This window comes from Heterodontus francisci, chromosome 34 (assembly GCF_036365525.1).
Source record: "Heterodontus francisci isolate sHetFra1 chromosome 34, sHetFra1.hap1, whole genome shotgun sequence".
Taxonomy (NCBI): Eukaryota; Metazoa; Chordata; class Chondrichthyes; order Heterodontiformes; family Heterodontidae; genus Heterodontus; species Heterodontus francisci.
Window position 1 is genome coordinate 35608261 of NC_090404.1, and position 16945 is coordinate 35625205.

Here is a 16945-nt window from a genome sequence, read left to right on the forward strand (position 1 = left end):
CCTTTTACGCGTATGTCAGAAATATGAGGATGACTAGGGGGACCATAGGTCCGGTCAAGGACAATAGCGGGAGACTGTGTGTTGAGCCGGAAGAGATAAGTGAGGTTTTGAATGAGTACTTCTCTTCGGTATTTACGAATGAGAAGGGGTGTATTACTGAAGAGGACGGTGTGAAACAGACTGGTAAGCTCGAGGAAGTGCTCGTTAGGAGGGAAGATGTGTTGGGGTTTTTGAATAACTTGAAGATAGACAAGTCTCCCGGGCCTGACGGGGTATATCCAAGGATGTTATGGGAAGCAAGGGATGAAATTGCAGAGCCGCTGGCAATGATCTTTTCATCTTCTCTGCTGACGGGGGTGGTACCAGGTGATTGGAGGGTGGCAAATGTTGTGCCCCTGTTCAAGAAAGGGAATAGGAACAACCCTGGGAATTACAGGCCAGTTAGTCTTACTTCGGTGGTAGGCAAGTTGATGGAAAAGGTGCTGAGGGATAGGATTTATGAGCATCTGGAAAGACACTGCTTGATTCGGGACAGTCAGCACGGTTTTGTGAGGGGTAGGTCTTGCCTCACAAGCCTGATTGAATTCTTTGAGCAGGTGACCAAGCAAGTGGATGAGGGTAAACCAGTGGATGTGGTGTACATGGATTTTAGTAAGGCATTTGATAAGGTCCCCCATGGTAGACTTATGGAGAAAGTCAGGAGGCATGGGATAGTGGGGAATGTGGCCAGTTGGATTAAGAATTGGCTAACTGATAGAAGGCAGAGAGTGGTCTTAGATGGTAAATACTCAGCCTGGAGCCCAGTTACCAGTGGCGTGCCGCAGGGATCAGTTCTGGGTCCTCTCCTGTTTGTGATTTTTATTAACGACTTGGATGAGGAAGTCGAAGGGTGGGTCAGTAAATTTGCAGATGATACAAAGGTTGGTGGAGTTGTGGATACCGAGGAGGGCTATTGTCGTCTGCAAAGGGACTTGGATAGGTTGCAGTGCTGGGCTGAAAAGTGGCAGATGGAGTTTAACCCTGAAAAGTGTGAGGTCGTCCATTTTGGAAGGACAAACATGAATGCAAAATACTGGGTTAACGGTAGGGTTCTTGGGCATGTGGAGGAGCAGAGAGACCTTGGGGTCTATGTGCATAGATCATTGAAAGTTGCAACTCAAGTGGATAGGGCTGTGAAGAAGGCATATGGGGTGTTAGCGTTCATTAGCAGAGGGATTGAATTTAAGAGCCGTGAGGTGATGATGCAGCTGTACAGGACCTTGGTAAGGCCTCATTTGGAGTACTGTGTGCAGTTCTGGTCGCCTCATTTTAGGAAGGATGTGGAAGCCTTGGAGAGGGTGCAGAGGAGATTTACCAGGATGTTGCCTGGAATGGAGAATAAGTCTTACGAGGAAAGGCTGAACATTCTAGGCCTCTTCTCATTAGAAAGGAGAAGGATGAGGGGTGACATGATAGAGGTTTATAAGATGATCAGGGGAATAGATAGGGTAGACAGTCAGAAACTCTTTCCCCGGGTGGAGCAAAGCGTTACAAGGGGTCATAAATTTAAGGTGAAGGGTGGGAGATATAAGGGGGATGTCAGGGGAAGGTTCTTTACCCAGAGAGTGGTCGAGGCATGGAATGCCTTGCCCGGGGAAGTTGTTGAGTCAGAAACTTTAGGGACTTTCAAAAGGCTTTTGGATAGGTATATGGATAAAGGAGAATGATGGGGTATAGATTAAATTGTCCTTGACAGAGGACAAAGGATCGGCACAACATTGTGGGCCGAAGGGCCTGTTCTGTGCTGTATGTTCTATGTTCTATGTTCTATAAACAACAAAATTAACTATTTATTAATAAACTAAATCTTAAACAATAATGGGATGAATCAATGCATATATATAAAAAAAATCTTCTTATTCTTCCCAAGCCTCATGCACACACACATATATTCAAAAACCAGTTAACTGGGGAGAAAGAGTTTTTGGTGTTCAACTGTTTCTTCGGAATAATAAAATTGTTGGTGGTCTGGTAGGATATTTCGAAATCGGTGAGGTGGCCCAGAGTTGAAAAGTCAGAAGCCACTCAAAGTCTCTCCAGGCAAGTTTGTTGAGCAGTCTGTGATGAGTAGACGGTCAAGGCAATTCGTCTACAGCAGGCGTCACACAGATCTTTCAGCAAAAGGTATAGCAACAGGTCTACTTAAATTTTAAGGTAGCAGTCCAGCAATAGTAGCTTTCTTGAGATTTCAGGATCTCCCAAAAAGCAAATGAGTAACAGGAATCACTCTTGAGGCAGAGATTTTTCAGAAGCAATAGGAATTTGCTACCTTTAACAATGCAGGGCTTCCTCTCAGCAAAGGAGCCTTTCTCCACAGACAGTAGCAACTCCTCTTTCTCTGGGTCTTTTCCTCTCCAGGTAGGACACAGACATAACTCAAATGTGGAATTTTGTTCTACAAGAGATGCCTTCTTTTCAGGGAGAGGTCTTTTTCGAGTCTGCCAAAAAACACAAGTCCCAGCCAGTTTGTTCTACCTCCTGCCTGCCCAGCACTGATCTTTCACAAAGCAAAGTGAAATTGAACTCTTAACAATGTCATGTGACCTATCATTGTCCTTGCTGTTGTTGCTTGGAAACAAGTTGCCTTGGAGACTGTGCCCCACCCAGTTCAGCATTCAATTTTCTCAGGCTTGCAAAACACAGAACTCCAAGTTTTTTCCTTTGTGAAAAGCAAAGCACATGTAACAGTGTCCTTGTACATGAATCACAGGAAGCTAACATCGAGGTACAGCGAGCAATTAGGAAAGCAAATAGTATGTTAGCTTTCGTTACAAAGGGATTAGGGTAGAAGAGTAAAGAAGTCTTACTACAATTATACAGGACATTGGTGAGGCCCCACCTGGAGCAGTGTGTGCAATTTTGGTCTCCTTACTAAGGAAGGACATACCACCATTGAGGGAATGCAATGAAGGTTCACTGGTCTGGCTCCTGGGATTGTTGTATTTATTCATGGGCTGTGAGTGTTACTGAAATGGCCAGCATTTATTGCCTATCCCTAATTGCCCGAGAAGGTGGTTTTGAGCTACTTCCTTGAATATGACTGAGTGATTAGCCTGGCCATTTCATAGTGTAGTTAAGAGTCAACCACATTTCTGTGGGTCTGGAATCAACCAGATCGGGTAAGGACGGCAGATCTCCTTCCCTGAAGGAAATTAGTGAACCAGGTGGGTTTTTAGGACAATCCGTAGTTTCATGGTCACCAATATTGATCCTCGCTTTTTAATTGCAGTGGTGGGATTTGAATTCATGTCTCAGCATCATTAGTCCAGGCCTCTGGATTACTAGTTCAATAACAGAACCACTATTGTGCAGCACCCCCACTCTGCTCCATCTCCTCCTGTGAGGAGAGATTGAGTAGATTAGACCTATATTCCCTGGGGTTTAGAAGAAGGAGATGTGATCTGACTGAAACATCAATCCTTAAGGGACTTGGCAGGGTCGATGCTGAGAAAATGTTTCCCCTGTCTGGGCAATCTAGAACACCGGGTCACAGTCTCAGGATCAGGGATCAGATATTTAGGACTGAAATGAGGAGAAATTTCTTCACTGAAAGGGTTGTGAATCTTTGGAATTGTCTTCCCCAGGGAGCAGTGGATGCTCAGTCATTGAGTATATTTAAGACAGAGATTGATAGATTTTTGGGTACTGAGGGAATTAAGGGATATGGGATAGTGCGGGAAGGTGGAGTTGAGATCAGCCATGATCTGGGTGAATGGCAGAGCAGGTTCGAAGGGCCAAATGGCCTCCTCCAGCTCCTATTTCTTCTGTTCATTAAACCTCAGTCTGGTTCCTCTCGAGCTGCTGAGTGAGTGAATTAAATCTTTCTCGACAAATCACCAAGATACCAGATGACAAGTCATACCCGAAACATCATTTATTGGTTACAAATCACAACTTAGTTAAATCTGGACACACAGACACTTTATAAACATGTATAAACACATTTAAGTGTAATCAGAGTTATCCAGCAGTTCAGCACTAATAGGGAGAGTATTTCACAAAACAAGTAACAAAGATTAACCAGACGATTCAGTGATTGACTGTAAATCAACACTAATGGATGCTGAGTATTAATTACAGCAGGGACCGGAGTCTGAGCTAATAAATTGGTGAGTTTACTTGGAGTAATTCCTTCACTATCTGACATGTTAACAGTTGTGAACAGCCTGTCTGTCCAACAGCTCCAGTCTACGAGTGCTTAGAAACACACAGAGCTTAAACAGCCTCATTCTTGAGCTAAAGAACAGACTTTCTCCTGTCAATATAGAGTTACAGGATTGGCCTGTGATCTGTTTATTGTTCATCTTTTGTTCAGTACATTTACTGAGTGGATTTAAATTGAAAATGAGGTTTGAAGACATGATGGTCTATACACACATGAATGAGAGATGCTGTGGGGCAGACGCTCAGTCCAAGAGGAGCAATTGACATCAGAAATAAACCCCAACTGTCAGAATGAACATGGTTCAGTCTGGATATGATTAACAGCAGCAACAGCAGAATCCAACCCCTGTAATTATCTGTGAACTCGCTGGTGTCTCAGTAGATAGGATGGCTGAGTGAATCCCTTCCTGCACACGGAGCAGATGAATGACCTCTCCCCAATGTGAATGAACTGGTGTGACACCAGGTGGGATGACTGAGTAAATCTCTTTCCACATACGGAGCAGGTGAATGGCCGCTCCCCAGTGTGAACACGCTGGTGCATCAGCAGGGTGGATGAATGAGTGAAACCCTTCCCACAATCAGTGCAGGTGAATGGCCTCTCCCCGGTGTGAATTCGTTGGTGTTTCAGCAGGTTCCCTGACAGACAGAATCTCTTCCCACAATCAGAGCAGGTGAATGGCCGCTCCCCAGTGTGAACTCGCTGGTGTGTCAGTAGGGCGGATGAACGAATGAACCCCTTCCCACACTCAGTGCAGGTGAACGGCCTCTCCCCAGTGTGAATTCGCTGGTGTGTCAGTAGGGTGGATGAACGAATGAATCCCTTCCCACAATCAGTACAGGTGAACGGCCTCTCCCCAGTGTGAATTCACTGGTGTGTCAGCAGGTTTGATAACTGAGTGAATCCCTTCCCACACTCAATGCAGGTGAACGGCCGCTCCCCAGTGTGAACTCGCTGGTGTGTCAGTAGGGCGGATGAACGAATGAACCCCTTCCCACAATCAGTACAGGTGAACGGCCTCTCCCCAGTGTGAATTCGCTGGTGTGTCAGCAGGTTTGATAACTGAGTGAATCCCTTCCCACACTCAATGCAGGTGAACGGCCTCTCCCCAGTGTGAACTCGTTGGTGTGTCAGCAGGTTTGATAACTGAGTGAATCCCTTCCCACACTCAGTGCAGATGAACGGCCTCTCCTCAGTTTGACTGTGTCGATGAGTTTCCAGCTCAGACGTGTAATTTAATTCTTTCTGACGGTCCCCACATTTCCACAGCTTCTCCCCAGTGTGACTGCACTTGTGTCTCGACAGGCCAGCTGATCGGCTGAAGCCCCGTCCACACACAGAACACGTGTACGGTTTCTCCACACTTTTTGCTTCCATGATCAAAGGCCGATGATATTCAGATCCTGATGAATCGAGTGACTGTCACATCTTGAGGTGATGTTTGATTTTCCTGTCCGCAAATCCTCCCTTTCTAATATCCTGTAACATGAAGTTACAACAGGAAAAAGGGAGTGAGAGAGAACCCACAAAAACACAAAGACAAGTTGTGAAATTGAGCTGAATGAATCTGGTAATTTGTGGGACCAGCACAGAAAGTGGGCGGGGCTTCAGGGTCCCAGTGAGCAGGAGAGAAAATCATTGACTCATTAATTTTATTCTCACTCTGCACACAGGGGCTGGAGAACTGAACCCAGGCACAGTAGAGGGAGGGAGAAAACTGGCAGAGGAGGAAAGAAATGGTGCAGATGGTGTCATGGGTTTGGATTTCAGCACAGGGAGGAGGGAGAGTGTGTGGGACTGCAATTTACAGCTTTGGGGAAACAAGAGAGGAATAAAATGTTCCATAGGATCTCGAATTGTCTGTTCTGAATTTCTATCCTGTACTGACAGTGATGACTTTTATTACCTCCTTTTACAGGGGATTAGGAGAGGATTTACACACATTGATTTGATGCTCACTCTGCACACAGGGGCTTTCGCACCATCTCTCCTGAAGGTGCTGGGGTCACTGTTTACATCCCACTGAACTGTAAGAAAGAATATCTTATTAGATGATATTAAAGATAGTATTATATTATAATAATATAACGAGAGACCGTTCACCTGCTCCATCTGTGGGAAGGAATTTAATCGATATCCAAAATGCTGAGACACCAGTGAGTTCACAAGTGACTGTAGCTGTTGCATTCTGTAATTATTGCTGCTGTTAATCACATCCAGGACTGAACCATATTCATTCTGACAGTGGGGTTTATATCTGCTGTGTTAATATTCTTTATAGCTGGGGTGGAGTTTAATATTCCAGCAATTGGTTTGCTTTACTTTGTAACTTTTACTCTTCAAATAAAGTAGCTCCCTTTGGGCTATTCTCAGGGTTTTGTGGGATGAAACCAAACAGTGATTTACTTGTAATTTTTGCAATTTTGTATATTATATTCACTGCTCACAATGAGATCTGTTCTACATTGGGAAGACCAAACACAGATAGGGTGATCACTTTGAGAAACATCTCCATTCAGTCTGCAAGCGTGTTCCTGAGTTTCCAGTCACTTCCCATTTTAATTCTCCGTCCCATTCCCACTCTGACCTCTCTGTCCTCGGCCTCAAGCCCTGTTCCAATGGGAGCTCGAGGAACAGGACTTGACAACCTTCCGGACTCAACATTGAGTTCAGCAGTTTCTGTAACAACAGACAGTTGTCAGGATCTGGAACGCTCCACCTGAAAAAGGTGGTTGAACCTGATTCAATCAGTCATTTTAAAAGGGAGTTGACAGGTATTTGAGAATGAGGAACTTACAGGCTTACAAACAATAAGTGGGTGTGTGGGACTAAGCACAACTGCTCTTTCAAAGGGCCAGCACAAGCACAAAGGGTTGAATGGCCTCCTTCTGTGCTGTAAATTTCTATGATGCTAGGAGTTGGCCATTTAGCCCCTCGAGCCTGTTCCACCAGGAAATGAGATCATGGTTGATCTGTGATCTAACTCTATATACCCGACTTTGTCCCATTTCCATTAATACCTTTGGTTAACAAAGATCTATCAATGTCAGATTTAACATTAACATTGATCTCGCATCAACTGCTGTTTGAAGAAGAGAGTTTAAAATTTCTACCACCTTTTGTGTGTAGAAATGTTTCCTAACTTCACTCCTGAAAGGTCTGGCTCTCACTTTTACTCTGCACCTCCTAGTTCGACACTCCAGAACATCCAGCCCACGGGTCAGAATCCAGCCTGCCAATGGTTTCCACCTGACCTGCCAAAACATTCAGTGACTGACCATGGTTACAGCTCCTTTACCAACATGGCGGAGACACGTCACTGCACATGTCCTCCTTTACCAAGATGACAGATAAGCTTCAGTACCTGATATTTTGGCTCCTTTAGTGAGATGGCGGTGCCCGGGCTGAGCTGCTTCTCTGCTGGCGCTTCCCGCCCAAACTCCATATCCAATGCAGCCTTCCCGGCCGTGAGCTCAGGACCCAGGCCAAGCACTGGCTCTGCCTGCGTATGTACTCAGCCTGGGCCTCAGGCTCTTCATCACCGTCTGAGGAGGTGCAGGCCCAGCAGCAAGGTGCAGTGGTAACCAGGCCCTGGGAGCAGGCTGCCGGGGTGACCGGGCCCTGGGAGCAGGGTGCCAGGGTCCTGGGAGCGGAGCAGAGACCGACACGGAGACAGAGGCCGGCAGACATGGAGCGAGAGAGAGAGAGCGGGGGAGGGGGAGAGAGAGAGCGGGGGAGGGAGAGAGAGAGAGCGGGGGAGGGAGAGAGAGAGAGAGAGAGAGCGGGGGAGGGAGAGAGCGGGGGAGACAGAGTGAGAGAGAGAGAGCGGGGGAGTGAGAGAGAGAGCGAGAGAGAGAGAGAGGGAGAGAAAGAGAGAGCGGAAGAGAGGGAGCGCGGCGAGGGTGAGAGAGAAAACGCTGGGGGCGGGGGGAAGAGAGAGAGAGCGGGGGCGGCAGGGAAAGAGAGAACAGGAGAGAGAGAGCGGGGGCGGCGGGGAAAGAGAGAACAGGAGAGAGAGAGAGAGAGAGAGAGAGAGAGGGGGAGGGAGAGAGAGAGAGGGGGGGAGGGAGAAAGAGCGGGGGAGGGAGAGAGCAGGGAAAGAGAGAGAGAGAGAGAGAGAGCGGGGGAGTGAGAGAGAGAGCGAGAGCGCACGGGAGAGAGAGCGAGAGCGCACGGGAGAGAGAGCGAGAGCGCACGGGAGAGAGAGAGAGAGGGAGAGAGAGAGAGAGTGAGGGGGGAAAGAGAGAGAGAGGGGGAGAGTGAGTGGGGAAAGAGAGAGAGAGAGTGAGCGGGGAAAGAGAGAGCGCGGGAGAGACAGTGAGAGAGAGCGTGGGAGAGAGAGTGAGAGCGGGGGAGAGAGAGTGAGAGAGAGAGCGAGAGAGAGAGGGGGGGTGAGAGAGAGAGCGGGGGAGAGAGAGAGAGAGAGAGAGGGGGGGGAGAGAGAGTGAGAGAGAGAACGGGGGAGAGAGAGAGAGCGGGGGAGAGAGAGTAAGAGAGCGGGAGAGAGAGAGAGAGAGAGAGAGAGAGAGAGAGGGAGAGAGAGAGAGAGAGAGTAAGAGAGCGGGAGAGAGAGAGAGAGAGAGAGAGAGAGAGAGGGAGAGAGAGAGAGAGAGCGGGAGAGAGAGAGAGAGAGCGGGAGAGAGAGGGAGAGAGCGGGAGAGAGAGAGAGAGAGAGCGGGAGAGAGAGGGAGAGGGAGGGAGAGCGGGAGAGGGAGAGCGGGAGAGGGAGAGCGGGAGAGGGAGAGCGGGAGAGGGAGAGCGGGAGAGGGAGAGCGGGAGAGGGAGAGCGGGAGAGGGAGAGCGGGAGAGGGAGAGCGGGAGAGGGAGAGCGGGAGAGGGAGAGCGGGAGAGGGAGAGCGGGAGAGGGAGAGGGAGAGCGGGAGAGGGAGAGCGGGAGAGCGGGAGAGGGAGAGCGGGAGAGGGAGAGGGAGAGGGAGAGGGAGAGCGGGAGAAGGAGAGCGGGAGCGAGAGAGAGCGGGAGAGAGAGAGCGGGAGAGGGAGAGCGGGAGAGGGAGAGCGGGAGAGGGAGAGCGGGAGAGGGAGAGCGGGAGAGGGAGAGCGGGAGAGGGAGAGCGGGAGAGGGAGAGCGGGAGAGGGAGAGCGGGAGAGGGAGAGCGGGAGAGGGAGAGCGGGAGAGGGAGAGCGGGAGAGGGAGAGCGGGAGAGGGAGAGCGGGAGAGGGAGAGCGGGAGAGGGAGAGCGGGAGAGGGAGAGCGGGAGAGGGAGAGCGGGAGAGGGAGAGGGAGAGCGGGAGAGGGAGAGGGAGAGCGGGAGAGGGAGAGCGGGAGAGGGAGAGCGGGAGAGGGAGAGCGGGAGAGGGAGAGCGGGAGAGGGAGAGCGGGAGAGGGAGAGCGGGAGAGGGAGAGCGCGAGAGGGAGAGCGCGAGAGGGAGAGCGCGAGAGGGAGAGAGAGAGCGGGAGAGAGAGCGGGAGAGAGAGCGGGAGAGAGAGCGGGAGAGAGAGCGGGAGAGAGAGCGGGAGCGGGAGAGAGAGCGGGAGCTGGAGGGAGAGGGAGAGAGAGAGAGATTGGGAGAGAGAGAGAGAGAGCGGGAGAGAGAGAGAGAGCGGGAGAGAGAGAGAGATTGGGAGAGAGAGAGAGAGAGAGCGGGAGAGAGAGAGAGAGCGGGAGAGAGAGAGAGAGAGCGAGCGGGAGAGAGCGGGAGAGACAGAGAAAGGGAGAGACAAAGGGAGAGAGGGAGCGCGGCGAGCGAGAGAAAGAGCGGGGGGATGGGGAAGAGAGAGAGTGCAGGGGGGGTAAGAGAGAGAGAGAATGGGGGAGAGAGAGAGCGAGAGAGAGACGCAGTGGTTAGCACCGCAGCCTCACAGCTCCAGGGTCCTGGCTTCGAATCTGGGTCCTGCCTGTGCGGAGTTTGCAAGTTCTTCCTGTGACCGCGTGGGTTTTCGCTGGGTGCTCCGGTTTCCTCCCACAGCCAAAGACTTGCAGGTTGATAGGTAAGTTGGCCATTGTAAATTGCCCGAAGTGCAGGTAGGTGGTAGGGAATATGGGGTTACTGCAGGGTTAGTGTAAATGGGTGGTTGTTGCTTGCCACAGACTCGGTGGGCCAAAGGGCCTGGTTCAGTGCTGTATCTCTAAATAAAGGAGAGAGAGCAGGAGACAGGGAGAGTGCGAGATCAAGATCTCTCCTCACAAATGGAATCTATCTGGAATTCTCTGCATCGCTACATCAAGTGTGCAGGCAGACAATGTCTGCTACTGCAAGCAAAAACCATGCCAGGTAACTCACTAAATCAGTGTTCAACGTTGTGTTGGGAAAGTAAGTTAATACATTAGTTTCCTCATTTAAAGCTTATTCACAAAAATGCACATTTTTGTTATATTGATGAACAGTCAAATAAATTTCTAATACCTTTACCTTTCCGAAAGTTGCTCACCTCCGGCCCCGATGCAGGACAACATTTAGAATGTAGCCCCTAATGCATAAAGGCTGGACACTCCTGATCTATACTATCAGTTCTAACATCCTGAAAATGTCCAGGTTGTCAGAAGGGATAGAGAGAGGCAATATATGCTTAATGGCACAGTTCTAAAGAGTGTGCAGGGACAGAGGGACCTGGGGGTTCATATGTATAGATCATTGAAAGTGGCAGGACATATTGAGAACAGTTAGCAAAGAATACGGGACAAAAACAAGAAATGCTGGAATCACTCAGCAGGTCTGGCAGCACCTGTGGAAAGAGAAGCAGAGTTAACGTTTCAGGTCAGTGACCCTTCTTCGGAAGAATACGGGATCTTGAGTTTGATAAATAGAGGTACTGAGTGCAAAAGCAGGGAAGTTAAGGGGAACTTTTATAAAACTATGGTTCAGCCACAACTAGAGTATTACATCCAGTTCTGATCACCACACTTTAGGAAGGATGAGAAGGTCCTTGAGAGGGTGTCGAGGAGATTTACCAGAATGGTTCCAGGGATGAGGGAATTTAGCTACAAGGTTAGGTTGGAGAAGCTGGGATTGTTCTCCTTGGAACGCGGGACTGGGAGCTTCTTATTGGGGGTGTTGAGGCCTACACCGGATGTTTCTGAAGCCTCCCTGCACATCCACCAGCTTCATTCCTCCCCTGCACTCGGCGATTTCTCACCCACTGAGGATCTGACACGACTGCTTCCGTCCAGCTCGAGCACCTTCACTGCCTTTGATTCTGTGAGCAACTCGTGCAATAAAACAAAAGCAAAGTCCTGCAGATGCTGGAAATCTGAAATAAAAGGAGAAAATGCTGGAAATACTCAGCAGGTCTCAGTGAAGAGAGAAACATATTTAATGTTTCAGGCACATCAAACAGCCGGTGCCTGCAGCCTGGAACTCGGAGTGGGAGGAGGAGGAAGAATGAGGAGAGACAATATAGTCCAACACTCACAGCAACCTACAATCCACCGACATTACCGGGATAGGGAGACAGAGTTTAGAAACACTCAGCAACACAACTCCAGTAAAAGATCCCAGGAGGAAAAGGGGGAGCAGTGTGTGTACCTGCCCTGATATCCCCCTCCCCAGGCCTGTCAGTCAAACCCCCCACTCCTCCCAGTCCACAGCTCAGCCTATCAGCTTCCTGCACCTTGAGCCAGCCCTGCCCAGGTGTGGCCCAGTCCAAGGGGAGTCTTTGTGGAAGCAGGGAGTGGGGGAGGGGGAACCTCCTGCCCTGTGCTGTGTCCCAAATGGTTCCTCCCTCCCTCCCCTCCCCCAGGCCCCTTTATAACTGAACTCAGTTTCCCGCATCTGCCGCCCGCTCGGTGCAAACTCAGGACCGGGAGTTTGTTATTGGGGGCGTTGAGGCCTACACCGGGTGTTTCTGAAGCCTCCCCGCCCACCAGCCGCCACTTACCGGCTGCAGAAGCGACTCACAAGCGTCTCTCCGGCGCCTTCACCCTCTGGCTTCAAACACTGGTCCGCAATGCGCCTGCGCACCCGGGACTTCACCTCTGACCTCACAATGTCTGGGTGATTAACGGCAGCTCCGGACCAATAGGAAAAGGGGGCGGGACAGGAGGACAGATTCTGCGCAGTTCCTCCCTCATTTGCTTCTCTTTGAAAGCCCGAGGATGAATCCATCAGCATCCGGGACCTGTCAGCCCGCAGCTCCATTAGTTCCTTTTCATAAAACTGTCTCATTCCCTTTGAAATGTTTCAATTAAACCTGCCTCCACCACACTCTCAGACAGTGCATTCCACACATTAACCACTCGCTGGGTGGAAAAGTTTTTCCTCATGTTATTTTTGTTTCTTTTTCCAATTACTTCCAATCTGTTCTCTCTCGTCCTCGATCCTTTCACCAGTAGGAACAGTTTCTCTCCATCTACTCTGTTTGACCTGATGCCATGAGACATCATGGGGTCCGGAGCCCATGCTGAGGACGTCTCGGGCAACTCCCTCCTGACTGTATAACACTGTGCCGTCACCTCTGCTGGGTCTGTCCTGCTGGTGGGACACCTGGGGATGGTGATGGCAGTATCTGGGACATTGTCTCTAAGGTATGATTCTCTGTCCAGACCCCTCATGATTTTGAATACCTCGACCAAATCACCTCTCAGCCTTCTCTCCAAGGAAAACAGCACACTTTTTCTTCTTTATCGTAATCTCTACCCCTTTTATAATCCAGGGAGCTCTGGATTTATTTGCCCAACCTTTCCACTTCGAGGGAACATTTGTTGACTGTGCCTGAACTCTCTCTTTTTTGAAGGTTACCCATTGTTCAGCTATCAGGTTTCCTGGCAACTTTTGAATCTCATTTATTCAGCCAGCTCCATTCTTACCCCATTGAAGTTGTCTTTCCCCCAGTTAATTACTCTTACTCTGGATTGTTCTTGGTCCTTTTCTATGGTCAGCCTAAATCTTATGATACAATGATAAATCTCCCCGACATGCTCCCCAACTGATACTTGATCCACTTGGCCCACCTCATTCTCAAGAACCAGGTCCAGGAATGCCTCCTTTCTCATTGGACTAGCAACATACTGTTGTGGAAAACTTTCCTGAACAACTCTAAGAACACTTGCCCCTCACTGCCCTTTACACTACTACTATCCCACGATATGTTTGAATCAAGTCGCCCATTAGAACTACCCTATATTTTTTGCACCTCTCTGTAATGTCCTTGCATTTTTTCTCCTCCACGTTCTTCCCACTAGCTGGTGGCCTCTTGACAACACTGAGCAATGTAAATGCACCTTTTTTGTTCCTTCGTTCGAGCCAAATTGATTCCGTTCTTGACCCCGATGGGACATCCTTTTTCTCCAACACTGCAATGTTCTCATTAATCAATACTCCACCGCCCCTTTCCCTTTCCTTTCTTTGCTGAAGACCTTGTTTCCAGGAATATTTAACACCCAGTCCTGCCCTTCTTTGAGCCAGGTCTCTGTTCTCGCCACAAGATCATATTTCCACATGGCAATCTGCACGTGTACCTCACCAATCTTATTAACCACACTCTGTGCATTCACATACATGCACATTAACACTGATTTGGACTTTATTACTTTATCCCTGACTCTGACCCCACCTTGCAACTTGCTATTCCCTACTCTCGTGCCATCGATCTCTCCCAGTATTCTGTGCACCTTGGTGTTCCGGTCTGATATTTTCCCCTGGTTCCCATACCCCTGACAAGTTACCAGTTTTGCTTCCCTCCAATCTGAGCTCCCTCTCAGGTTTCCATCCCCTTACCAATCTAGTTTAAACCCTCCCCAACAGCACTAGTAATCTCCCTGTGAGGATATTAGTCCCAATCCTGCTTCGATGCAACCCGTCCATCTTGTACAGGTCCCACCTGTCCCAGTGCCTCAGACATCTGATGCCCTCCCTCCCACACCAGTTCTCCAATCACCTGTTCAATCAGTCAATTCTCCTGTTACCTTGCACATGGGAGTGGGAGTAATCCTCAGATAACTGCTTTTGGGGTCCTGCTTTTTTAATCTCCATCCGAGTTCCCTGAAATTTGTTGTCAGGACCTCATTTACCCTTTCCATCTATGTTAATGGTGCCAACGTGGACCACGACCTCTGGCTGTTCACCTTCCCCCAGATCAATGTCCTGTAGCCGTACCGTGACATCCTTGATCCTGGCACCAGGGAGGTAACACACCATCCTGGAGTCCGATCTACGGCTGCAGAAAGGCTTCTGTGTTCCCCGGACTAATGAAAGCCCCATCACTACTGTTCTTCCACTCTTCCTCCTCCCCTCCTGTGCAGCTGAGCCACCTGTGGTGCCACAAACTTGGCTCTGTCTGCACTCCTCTGAGGAACCATCACCCTCACCAGTATCCAAAATGGAAAACCGATTAGCAAGTGAGATCATATCAGGGGACTCCTGCACTACCTGCCTGGTTCTCTGAGACTGTCTGTCGGTTACCCATTCCTTATCCTCCTGCATGCTTCTAACCTGTGGTGTGATCACCTCCCTAAACCTGCTATCCATGTAGTTCTCTGCATTGTGGATGCACCAGTGACTCCAGCCACTGCTCGAGCTCCAAACCCTAGAGCTCAAGCTTGTGCAGCCGGTGACACTTCCTGCAGATATGTTTGTCTGGGACACATGGTGCGTCCATGACATCCCACATGTCACAAGCTGTGCATTGCACTCGGCCAAGCTGCACTGCCGTACCTTAACTTACCAGACTACTTAGAAGTAGAATATGTGACCAGTTACTCAACCAACCAGCACCTTTCACTGCACAGAAACAAGAACCAAATACTGGAAGACAGAAAAGTAGAAAAAGGAGCACCTCCTCTCCCCTTCACTGAACTCACCACTCAGCAAACACATACCTCCAGACTCTGTTTACAATCTGCACTCCTTATCAATCTTTTAGTCATTCTTTGCTGTTTTTCTATATTCTGTCCAACATTCTGACCTGCCACCCATCTTTGTGCAATTATATACTTTTACTTTAATTTTGATATGACCTTTAACATTTACAGTAAACCATGGATAGTGAGTCCTCCCCACTCCGAATCCTGTTCATACTGAGAATCGCAGGGTGGAGAGCTGGGATATCCTGTCTCAAAACACAGTCACAGAGACACAGCATCATTTACAGCACAGAACAAGGCCATTTGGCCCATCAATTCCATGTCAGCTCTCCAGGGAGCAATCCACTCAGTCCCACTGCCCCACATCAGCCCATAGCCCTGCAAGTTTATTTCCTTCAAGTGACCATCCAGTTTCCTTTGAAAATCATTGATTATTTCCACTTCCACCACACACATTGGCAGCGAGTTCCAGGTCAGAACCACTTGCTGCAGAAGAAGTTCTTCCTCACATTCCTGCTTCAACTCTTCCTCAAAACCTTCAATCTGTGTTCCCTAGTTCTTGTACCATTAGTTCATGGGAACAGTTTTTCTTTGTCTAATTTATCAAAGTCTCTCAGAATCTTGTGCATTTCTATGAAATTTTCCCTCAATCTCCTTTGCTCCAAGGAGAATAACCCCAACTTCTCCAACCTACCCTTGTGAACTCTCTGCTGTGTCAGCAGGTGGGATAACTGAGTGAATCCCTTCCCACACACACAGCAGGTGAACGGCCTCTCCCCAGTGTGAACTCTCTGCTGTGTCAGCAGGTGGGATAACTGAGTGAATCCCTTCCCACACACACAGCAGGTGAACGGCCTCTCCCCAGTGTGAACTTGCTGGTGTGTCAGCAGGTGGGATAACTGAGTGAATCCCTTCCCACACACGGAGCCAGTGAACGGCCTCTCCCCAATGTGACTGAGTTAATGAATATCCAGCTTTGATGGAGAACCGAATCCCTTCCCACAGTCCCCACATTTCCATGGTTTCTCCATGGCGAGGGTGTCCTTGTGTCTCTCCAGGTTGGATCATCAGTTGAAGCCTCATCCACACACAGAACATGTGTACGGATTCTCCCCGTTGTGAATGGTGTGATGTTTTTTCAGGCTGTGTAACTGGTTAAAGCTCTTTCCACAGTCAGTCACTGGAACACTCTCAGTCGGGTGTGTGTGCGTCTCGGTGCTTTTCCAGTCACACTGATGTTTGAAATCTTTTCCCACAGACAGAACAGACAAACATTTCTCCTTCCACATTCAAAGGCCGATGATATTCAGGTCCTGATGAATCGCGTGTTTCCGTCAGATCTTGATGTGATGTTTGGTTTGAATTTCCCGTCAGTAAATCCTCCCCTTCTAATACCCTGTAAAAGGAGTTTACAAAAGTCAGCACTGTCAGTCCAGGATAGAAATTGAGAACAGACAGTTCTAGTTTCTATGGAACATTCTTTCCTCTCGTTTCCCCCAAACATGTGGTCCATTCAAACTAAAAGAAGCCAAAATAAGCAACAAATTGTGACAGAAGCAAACGGAACCTTCCCAACTAAACCAGAACATTGCTCCCAGTGTCCATGAGACACTCTGTATCCTGAGGTGTCCACCGGTTGCAGAAGGCCACCCCGGCACGGACAAGACCAGGGAAGACAGGGCTGCAGCCAGAGTGACACCCCCACTCCCAACATGGTCCCTGTACATCCTGGACCTACACATTGCTTCTCAGCCTGAGCGAGAGGGAGAGAGAGAGATGGAGAAGGTGAGAACTGAATGTTTAAATATACAAGACAGATACAAACCTGGGTGGGTTTGGGGTGGATGAGGTGAGGGTGAGGAGGGCATTGGGGGGACTGGGGGGTTTTGGAAGGGAAGGTCATCAAAAGGGGTGTGGGTGGTGTTTTAGCCAGGCCCAAGAGCAGGTCCAGGAAAAGATCCTCCAACCTTCCCACCCCACC

The 16945-nt window shown here is 49.2% G+C and overlaps 1 pseudogene; it reads right to left on the reverse strand.

The window, feature by feature from the left end:
- LOC137348821 (zinc finger protein 585A-like) overlaps positions 1-16706 on the reverse strand; it is a 131419-nt pseudogene extending 114713 nt beyond the window's left edge.
- Positions 16707-16945: the final 239 nt, after the last annotated feature.